At 36.5% G+C, this 11,136-nt stretch overlaps 1 pseudogene across 1 annotated transcript in view; it reads left to right on the plus strand.

The window, feature by feature from the left end:
- Nucleotides 1-10,842, plus strand: part of LOC144958846 (uncharacterized) — an 89,158-nt pseudogene extending 78,316 nt beyond the window's left edge. Inside the window, exons 2-3 of the transcript XR_013642527.1 lie at nucleotides 1,290-2,862; nucleotides 5,649-10,842. The product of XR_013642527.1 is annotated as an uncharacterized LOC144958846 (transcript). The remainder of the gene's footprint in view (nucleotides 1-1,289; nucleotides 2,863-5,648) is intronic.
- Nucleotides 10,843-11,136: the final 294 nt, after the last annotated feature.

Raw genomic sequence — 11,136 nt, forward strand, 5'->3', positions numbered from 1 at the left:
CACAAGAATACACATAACAATGATATCAAATGATTGTGTTTACTATATTAGATAAACATTGGATTGCAAACAGCAAAGATCTTACCACACACACACACACACACACCCACACACCCACCCACACACACAAACACACACATACACACACATATACATTCACACTCAAAGAGAGAGAAGAATGGGGGGACCGACCGATCACTCTCAAACCTGGGACCTCGCGAGGTATTCCATCAAGTCACAGGTTTGAGTGTTTTTTGGGGTTGTTTTTATTTTTCAAGGTGAGGGTCATTAAAATCGATCGATATTTGAATCACGAGTTTTCTGCCCAAACACAGGAATCACCCATTGGCCATATATAGAGCAATATCCACTAAACGTGTTGAAAGCGCTTTTAAAAGTTAAGAAATGACGGATGTCATTGTGTGTGTATGTGTGTGTGTGTGTGTGTGTCTGTGTGTGTGTTGCTGTTATTTATTTATTTAGTTAGTTATTTATTTATTTGCGATATTTTCACGTTGTTCATCCCACCCTTGTCCCAAATCAAAATAAGAGTAAGAAATAGACAAATGGAATCCCATAGGATATCGACCCAATCCTGACTGTAAGGCGACACCGGGCACGTAAATGATATCACAAGTGTAATCCGTCTTCATTGTCAATGTTATTCGGTGCATGAAGAAACGTTACACTGTGCAGATAATCTCACATTTCATACCTGTAATGTCAGCTATTGCAATTCTATCTTTTAGATCATAATATATATTTTAAAATCGTATTATTAGCGTCATCATTTATTTTACCGCTTGATGAGAATGATCTCCCCTTGCAGTATTTAAGAAAACAGAATCAATCAGCATTGCTCGCCTCTACATTACGTACATTGGTTGTCTCTGTTTTATTTATGAATTTCACAACGCTTTTGACAATTTTGATTTTTCTATCAGAAATTATTAGTTTCTATTCAACTGTATAAAAGACGAACAGACAAACCAAACAAATAAACAACAACAAAAAATACATTTTTTTTTTTAGCCAGAAAAATTGAAAACATTCTAATCAATTAAGGTTATCTTCAGTTTGATACAAGATATCAAGTCTGCGATTTCTTTGAGATTTTCTGACAAGTTTGAGGGAATTTTCTCAATGAATAATTTAATTTATAATAATAGTTTTCTGGTCATATGAGAAAAACTATTTTGTCGCTCCACGGCTGATAATAAAACAACCGATTTCTTGATTCGATTTTGTCTTTCAAATGTTTAACCGATTGTTCTTCTTTTTTTTGCCAGAATTGTCTCGAGATGGAACGGTATCTAAAAAACGAACCAAAGCTGACATCGTTTAAAAAGTTGTCTTCAGAAGAGAAAGCCAAAGCGAAGAAACAGAATCAGAACGTGGATCCTGCTAGTATAGGAGGAGGATGTGTAGGAGGAGGAGGAGAAGTGAGCAGTAATAATATCAAAGCCACGGCGGGCAATTTCACCACCATCATCACAGCTGGAGGAACGAACCCAAGTAACACAAGCATATCCTACACGAATAGTAGTAGTAGTGGTAGTAGTAATGTTAGTAATAGTCAAAATACAGGTAGGCTTTCAACAAGTTCAAATAATAACAACAATAACAGCCAAAATGTCTCGTCCCACCACGATTTCCCTCCAACAATCCGAACAACTCTCTCAGAAAACACAAATAATCCTTTATTAGTAAACGTTAATTTGAATTCCACGGGGATGTTTTGTTCTAACAGCTCTTCTGCTGGTGTTGCAGGAGCTGGTCTTCTCCACTCAGCTCAGCCTGGATGTTTGCCACAAGCATCCAACTCTGCCACTTCTCATCATAACATTCCAACGATTCCTCCACATATTCCAACTCCTACAACGTTCCGACCAGATCTTCCCGACGACGAAAATTCCTGCTCCTCCTTCGGGATTGCCAGCAATTGCACAGACACCCACACCGACTCCGAACTGCCCGATTCTGAAGTCGACCCTGACGATCTTCCGCCAGAGGATGACTGCGATGAGGATGATGACGATGAAGACTGCGAAGGGGAGAGCGAAGAGGAGATTGAGATGGTGGAAAGACTAGAAGCTTTAGCCATGAATCTCAACGACGGGTTTTCAGACCGTCTCTCAGACAGCGCCAGTCTCCACAGCTTCAGCTCGTCTTCTAGTGCAGTTTCCTGGGACAGCAACATTAGTGATCCCCCCGTGTCTCCGATTAAACCAAAGTCTTCAAACGACCCGTTCGCTTTAAAGTTGGTCGCACAACGAGGCCGGACGGAGACGCTAGCGGTGAGGCCGTATTCGGCGGATTATATGAATCATCACCATCACCACCACCATCATCACCATCCTCACCATCACCATCATCAACCACATCCGCATCAGCATCATCCTCACCACGGCAAACACCAGCGAGTCATTCTGAGTCCACATTCCGCGGCCAAAATCCGAGCCGTACAACAACAGCAGCAGCAGCAGCAGCACCAACTACAGCAACAGCAACAACAGCAGCAACAACAACAACATCATCAACAGCAACAGCAGCAGCAACAGACCAACGCCGCAACCACAACCACCACCAACTCTGCCGCCGCTACCACCAACCATCATCTCAGCAGTAATAGCTCAAGCTTGCAACAATTACCAGCGGGCCATCCGGCCGCCATTTTGAGCGGGTCCCACAGCATGCAGACTTTGGCACACCGGCCTCCAGTTGCTCCCGGAGGTCAGAGGCCAAGGACGACGGAAGCCAGCCCTGATCCCCGAAGACGAGTTCATAAGTGTCCTTACGAGGGCTGCAAAAAGATTTACACCAAAAGCTCTCACCTAAAGGCCCATCTACGCACACATACGGGTAAGTTCAGTAGCCTCGAAGTCAAGTCCGTCCAAATTTGTCTGAGTGATCGCAAACTGTTAGAAGCATAGACTATAAAAGTAATATTTTTAAAAAATGAATAACTCAGCTTCCAGAAAGAACAAAATGCCAAACACGGAACGTTTCGGCCTAAAAACCCTTCTTCAGCTAACAAAAAAAAAAAAAAAACAAAAAAAAAAAAAACTAAACAAAAAGAAAAACAATAGAAACATAAATAAATTACTTAAAAACCAAATAGACTTCAGATGGCAGCAATGTGTTTGTGTTTTTATTGGGAGTTTTTTTATTTGGTTTGTAACCCCTGAACAACGGTTTTGAGCCCAAAACGTTTCGTGTTTGGTATTTTTTAATATATATTTATTTTGAAGCTGTTAAATTTACTTTTTTTATTCCTTTCTAAAATTGTTGCTATTTTATGTTGTTTATTTACTTAAATTGTCACTCTTGGGCATCATAACATAAAACTTGTGACATTGGGTGGGATTTTTAAAAATAACATACTCGCCCAGACTTTTTCCTTAAACCTGAGACTCCAAGGTTAAATTAACTGCTTCTACTAAGCAAAACTAAAAGTTAAAGCGGACGGGTCCGGCATCAAATGATCGTATCTAATACTAATAAACGTGAGCTTTGAGATTTTTATATAGCGAAATATCCACTGAACGAGGGTTACCTAGCCAACAGCAACACTTAACATGTAGGACGAGACATGACGCCTGTTAGGCGATATTATATTTTCTCCGACAGACACAACACTGTTAACGGATAGGTACTCATTTTCCACCTTGAATACGATGAGAGCATTCGACTAAGAGCCTTTTTCCAGGACTCAACTATGCGTCTCTCATATCGGGATTTGAACCCAGGACCTCCCCATCCAAAGGCGAGTGTCATGCCACTACAGCACATAGCCGCACAATTATTGTGCGTATGATACTTTGAAAAATTGACTAACAACTAACTGGCCATCAGACAATACTTGACTATCACAAATCGATAATATGGTGTCAGAATTAGTCATAGTGATATATTATTACCATCGTTGGCATTACAAGCTTCAGCTTCGAGCTGCTAGCTCGACAATGCTTTCTTTCCTTTATAACCAAGGTTTCTGGGGAAGTGTCGGTGCCTCTTAATTAAATGGCTGTGGGCGGCCATTTGTAATTTGTAATCGGGTGGAGTTGATAGACGAAGGTGATGTATTGGTTCTGGATTTATAGCAACATTTAAACCTTTGTATACGAGATTCGATTTCATTCTTACTTTATGTCACAGTTACTTTGGCGCGAATGGGGGGTGTTAACTCACTCAACCCTAACACTGACTATATCCGTAGTTTACCCAGGTTACTTGTACCCCATGCCTATTTATTACATTTTTCTGAAACAAATTATAGGCGTAGGATCAAACCTAATATTTATTTATAGATTTTACATGTCAATGGTAGTTGAATGTAACTATCTATGTCGCCCTACATGCTCATTTTTAATACATTTTTCCAATTTTGGAAAGTAGCAAAAAATCTCTAGGATTGAGTCAGTTAATTGTCTAGTGTATGACACTCGCCTTCGGACCACTGAACGTGATCAAAACGCTTTACAAGGGGTCCCTAGCCAACAGCAACACTTTACATGTAGGTCGAGATGTGACTCCTGTGAGGCGATTTACCATTATGTTTTCAGACAGAAACTGTTAATGGCTAGGTACTCATTTTACACCTGAGCACGGTGAAAGAATGTGAATAAAGAGACTTTAACAAATAGGACTCAACTATGCACCGCTCAGAGTGGGACTCGAACACAGGACCTTCCGATCCGAAGGCGAGTGTCTTACTATTAGACCACATAGCCTTACAATAAATGACATTTATTCCAGCAATGAATGGGGCAATGTCTGGATGTGGAAACGTTCTATTTTAATAATAATAATATATTATCCTTGTCATGGCTTGAAATGGTGTGGTGTCATAATGATAACATGATGATAAGCGATTTGAATTTGAGATGCAATTGCATAGAAAGCGCTATACTAAATGTACATTATTATAATAATTATTATTATAATAACATGACTCACTGTTTAGTTCGTCGTGAACCAGGGGTGTGTAGATGAGTTCAGCAATCTAAATCTTAACCCTAATTTCATTCATCAGAATCCACCAAAAAGCTCCTCCCGACCATATTTTTTCGACGTGTTGAGAAGTCATTTCTGCCAATTATAATCTATATCTCTTGTTGGTTCCACTTTCTTGCATTAAATTTTTGTAAACATTTTTCATTTATTCATCCCATAGGGGAAATTTGTCTTTAGGGTCTATTTCAAGGGAAGATTAGAATAACTGAGGCGTCAGCCGCAGTGCAGCGCCGCAAACTGAGCTAGGGCGAGGTGACTTGCTCAAGGCCACACAGAGCAGCGGATATTCGAATTCGGTAACTTTCGGACACGAAGCAAAAACCGTACCGCTTAGCCAAGGGGTTATTTTTGGATCAAACGAGTCAACCTTAGTCCAAGAAAAAAAAAGTTTAAATCACCCCCCTCCCCCGAAATAAAAATCAATCAATAACATAAAAAAAACACACAAAAAAAAAAAACAACAACGAAACGAGATTTAACGCCAAATCCAGGGTTTTCCGTCCAGTTCACACACATATGATTCCAGGTGGAGGTGTGATATCCTATATTAGGGTTTCTTGCTCTGTTGATTTTTATTTATTTTTTTTTCATTTTAGAACTTCATATTTGCATCGTTCTTTTTTTATCACCAGGTGAAAAGCCATACAGATGTACATGGGAAGGTTGTGATTGGCGCTTCGCTCGGTCCGACGAGCTCACTCGCCACTACCGCAAGCACACGGGGGCCAAACCTTTCCAGTGCCGCTTCTGTAGTAGATGCTTCTCCAGAAGCGATCATCTAGCACTCCACATGAAAAGGCACCCCAGTATGGATCTATGATATAGACAAAGCTATATATGATAAAGACACTAACATGGAAATGGCACATCAATATGGAACTTTAAATGAATTGAATCTAATACCAACATTGACATTGACACATTTTGGATATCAGTTTTTTTTTCTCTTTGACTCTCCACAAAGTAAACGCACTTTGGTCGTGTAATGAGCTCTTAATTGACACGATGTAGGCGCCTTATGTTTCACCAATGAACCAAAAGAATAAGTAATAAGTAAGGCAGATCAAATCGACTGATATTCATGTGTGTTTCTGGAAATAGACAGTAACCATTATCAGACGCAATGCTACAACGTTATGATATGTTTATAATGTGACTAAGTAATAGCGGTATTATTTAATTTTAATAGTTGAGAAATATGATTGTGTGTCCACTCGTGCCCATAGCGGTGTCCTTTTGTGTCCATAGCGGTGTCCACTCGTGCACATAGCGGTGTCCACTCGTGCACATAGCGGTGTCCACGTCTTCAGAGTCTGACTCGCAGTCCGTCTAGATAGTTCCATAAAGGCCAAGGGCACGGAGCAGCTTTTATCCAGAACAAGGTCGAGTCTTCAGAATGTTGCACCAAGATAGTTCCTAAAACAAAGTGAATCATGGGAACTTTATCATGAAAGTGATTTCGGATTTGTGTCAAGAACTGAAGAAGCAGCCATGTGTAGAGTGTGGTCGACCTGCGTTTGTCCGTAAACGAGGCTTGATTTTTGATTTGATTTTTGCAATGAGATGACGGGATTCTTCAGGTGACATCGTCTTTTGCCTCAGCAGGGTTGACTTATTGAATTGATCCGCCCGCTACTCTTCAAAAATTGTTCAGTTCTCATCGAAGAATGTAAAAACTTGGAGCGTTTCTTCTCAAGATCAGGTTTGGACATTTTCCATGAGCTGAAGAAAATCTTTGGATCTACGTTCTGTGCCCAGGGTGGTGTTGATTCTTTGAAATAACCAGTCGGCCTTTCAACAAAATCGTTTTTTGAATCCTCCTCTCTTCCGTACTATTGTCAAAGCAACAGCAAGTGGAACGAATTAATGCTCTTTTTACTCCTCCAAAATTTGATTCGGAAGACGAACTACATGACCTCCAACCTCTAAACATATTGTATTTCTTTAGCTTTCTTTGAAATGTTGATAACTAGTTAAATTTTATATAGAATTCCACAGTTTTCCGATTGGTGACAAACATAAAAATCTTTTTCGAGTATGAAGTAGTTTAGCATTGTATTTTATTTGTGTGGTCTATAACATGTTAAGTTATAAGATTAGTATTTTACTTTCTTTTAAAATAGTTACAACTACACATTTTTTTCTGGGAGGAAAAATATTTTACAGCCATTTGAAATTGTATTTTAAAATGTTATCTAAAATTTTGAAGAATTGTCTCTCAGGCATAGGAGGAAATTTGAGCTCAAATGAAATCAAAGTGTATGGCCAATAAATGGGTAAATTGGAAGAGACATCGACCGGAAGTTGTTTTTCTTGGTCTCAAATATGTAACAACTTGTGGAGTAGAGGTTGTAGTTACTGATGCATTACAGTACAGGCATCACTCAAGATGTTCATCCGCTTGTCTCTTCTCTTAACGTGGAGATGACATGTTGATTGAAGCGTGAGGGGTGGGGGGGGGGGGGGGAGGGAGGACTATCATATTTGACTTACTGGGAATGTTTATCTAAAAAAATCAATCGTTTTTATTATTTTGTTTTAGAAATTCATTTTTTTTTGTTTTTAATTTTAAAAATCTCTACTAATGATATTATTATCTAAGAATCAAATGTCTCCCTTATTTTATTTATTTATTTATTTATCTGCATGTCTGATTTTCCATAGCTTTGGTTAGGAAACCCAAATCAAAATAAATGTTTAAAAGACCACCAAGATTTCTGGGTAGCGTTGCTTTTGAGGCAAGGAAATAAAAGGTACATTTTTATTTGTAAAATGACAAATTACGTTTCCATGGCAATGAAAGAAGGCTGTAGTTTTCCTCCATCTGTAAAGCATCCTGACTGTTTCACTATCACTATCAGTTACGTAAAAATAATCATGTACGTGTTTTACAATTCCAAGTTATTTGTTTCCAAAAAGGAATTTACCAAAGAAATTGTTTTGCATTTCGTTCAATGGGAGGACGCAGAATTGTTTTTTTTTCAAAACTATCTGGGAATAATCAGTCAATTCAGCCGGAATTGTCATTTGAACTGTGCTTGGTTGAGTTTGAACTCTTTTTTTTTTCATATGACAAAAAAGTGAAAGGTTTTAGATTCCTCTATTTTTTTTTTATCAAATGTCAAATAAAAATCATTACAGAAAGACAAGACGGCAATATGAATTATTTCATAGAAATGTTTTAGATCCAATGCGATTTACAACCGCCTGAATTTAAACAAATGAAATACAATCAAATGTCAAGTGCGTCGTGTTGTCCCATCCATGCAAATAGTCAAAGAGTCAAAGAGTCATTTCCGACTTGTTTGAACTTTTCATTCCAACGAGATCGAATAACTAACAAAATCAATAGCAGTAAAAAAAAAAAGTCTTTTTTATCTGAACCAAACACAAATGTTATTTGGAAATGATCTGAATACATCCAGGGTTTTTTTTCAACAATCATCTTATTTTTACTTTCTTTTTATTTATCTATTTTCAAAAAATATTTTTTGTTTGTATGCTTTTTTTTAAATGTTTTTTTTTTGTTTTTTTTTGTGTGTGGGATTTTTGTTGTTTTTTTTTAAAATAGTTTTTATTTTCTGTTTAGTTGATTTTTTATTTGTTGCTTGATTTTTTGTTTAGATTCCAGTGGTTGTTATTATCATCGCCCTCACTGTCTTAGTCTTACCATCACACCGTAGTGTCAATGATAGCTATAGTGATAATTACCATTTAATCTTGTGTTGTTTTTAAGACCCTTCAAATCAAATATATTTATAAATTAAATATAGAGATTGCGAGAGAAAATCTATATTTGTACTTATTTACCAAGTAATGGGGTGATAAATTTGTAACACAAATACTATTTAATGTAATATTACCATTCTTTTACGCTTGTAATGTTACAAATACGTGTGTGTGTGTGTGTGTGTGTGTGTGTGTGTGTGTGCGTGTTATTTTCTTTACATTTTTTTTGGCCACCGTATCTCTTGTGTCCATTCTGTCGTGTTATTCTTGTCCTGAGTGATCTATTGATGTATTTTCAAATCTCCAATATTCAACTACACTGGATATTTACGTACTTTGAGTTCGGAGAGGTTCTTTGATGACTCTCATTGATAGATAGATGTTTTGTAGTAAATTGCGAGGATGCTTCCAGGAAACCGTATTGAGTGGTCAAACTTTCTTTTGTTGTTGTTGTTGTTGTTTTGTTTGGTTCGTATTTTTAAAACAATTGTTCCTAATGCTAAGACGTCAAAAAAATCAAAGTATTTATTTTTAAAATCAGCATTGCGATTGGTTGGATGGAACAAAAAGTAGGATTAGGCGCTTTTTGTTAAATGTCTTATAGAACGCATCCTGTGAGATCGGAAGTAGCAAACATACATATGGCTGCATCGTCTAAAACTAAAGTGTTGCCTGTACGTTTCTGTAACATATAATAAAAAACACACGTTGTTTCCATAAAAAAACATGTACAGATTGTAAAAATAAAAATAATTTATGATGTCATTCAGTGGCACAATTCAACATCTACTCTAAGATTGGAAGTAAGAATGTTCCTTTTGGGGTTTCTTTTTATTTCTTCTCCCTGGTTGGGGTTCCTGACTTCCCATAGTGGACAGGGAGGTACTTACGGTGTCTTCTATCCCCCTGTGTCTGTTGTCCAACTTGCTTTCTGTCTTTGTCTTAGAATGAGATTGCTTAGTTTTGTCCTAGCCCTGGCTGGATACCCTGACTAAGAGGGAAACAGTCAAATGTATAGATCGTTAGTTTTGGGAGATGATATTTTTTTCCTTGTAAATCATCTCTCTGTTATGCAATGCATTATATTTTGTTTACATATTATATATGATTTGTAAACATTTGAATGTATCCCTCTTAGTAGGGACCTGTGCTGGTGTCTGGATGAGACGTTTTGGTTATCTCAAACTAAGTACTTTGATAGTGTTCTCTTGGAATCTACGTCTATTTCCTATTTGAACCAATTCCCTTTTGTCTTCCTTTTTCTTGGGTACTCTGATTGTAATGCTAGAACTTTTTACTATCCCATTTTCTTCATTTTTACTGGCGCTGATATGACCTTAATGTGTTGTAAGCGCCGTAAAACCCTTAAAAAAAAACAAACAGTTTATTTCTTCTCCATTGAATGTTTTTGTAAACCTTTATTTGAAAACAATGCATGGCTGTGACACATCAAATTTAACCCTGAATAGTTTATGTAAAAAGAGAAAAAAACCCAACAAACAGGACTGGAATTGAATTCATGATCTGTTGTTATTTATACAATTATTTGTTTTATAATGTTATATAGAAAATGCATATTTCTCTATTCCTTCTGTACAGTTTCCATCATTTCAACATTATCTCTCCCTGCTGTTTTCCATATTTGTGGATAATTATTTTTTGGGTTTTTGTTTGTTTTTGTTTTTTTTAATCGTTTTTTTTTTCTTGTTGTTTTATTCTTTTATTTTCTGTTATTGTTTGTTGTGTTGTCGGTGCCATTTGTTATGATGTGATGTATATTCATTGCGTTTCCTTTTCAGTAATGTTATTGTTATTGTATTTATTTATGCATTACTTTCCAAATTCCGTTGTCAACAACACTAAAAGATCTAAAATTCCATAACTACGGGATTCTGCCCCACAATATAATATACACTATATCATTTGTTGAGCTGTATGTATATTATGATATTGTTGTATTTTCGTGTACATTTTTATTTTTATTTGTTCCCGTTTCTATTTATCATAATAATTTGTACAATTAATTCTATTCGTTTAAACGTGCACACAGTACATCATAATTGACACCAAAGTTCATGAATTAGCACGAGTCTCGTCTACGTTTATTATTATTATTATAATTATTTTATTATTATTATTATTATTATTATTATTATTTATTATTATTTATTATTATTATTATTATTATTATTATTATTATTATTTATTATTATTATTATTATTATTATTATTATTATTATTATTATTATTCATCATCATTATTATTTATTAATCATTCATCATCATATATTGTTATCATCATCATCATCATCATCATCATCATCATCATCATCATCATCATCATTCTTGTAATCCGAGTTATTGTAACTATGACTTCCATCCTCATCCTGG

Source organism: Berghia stephanieae, chromosome 13 (assembly GCF_034508935.2).
Source record: "Berghia stephanieae isolate SIO BIC M18660-M18661 chromosome 13, UCSD_Bste_1.3, whole genome shotgun sequence".
Taxonomy (NCBI): Eukaryota; Metazoa; Mollusca; class Gastropoda; order Nudibranchia; family Aeolidiidae; genus Berghia; species Berghia stephanieae.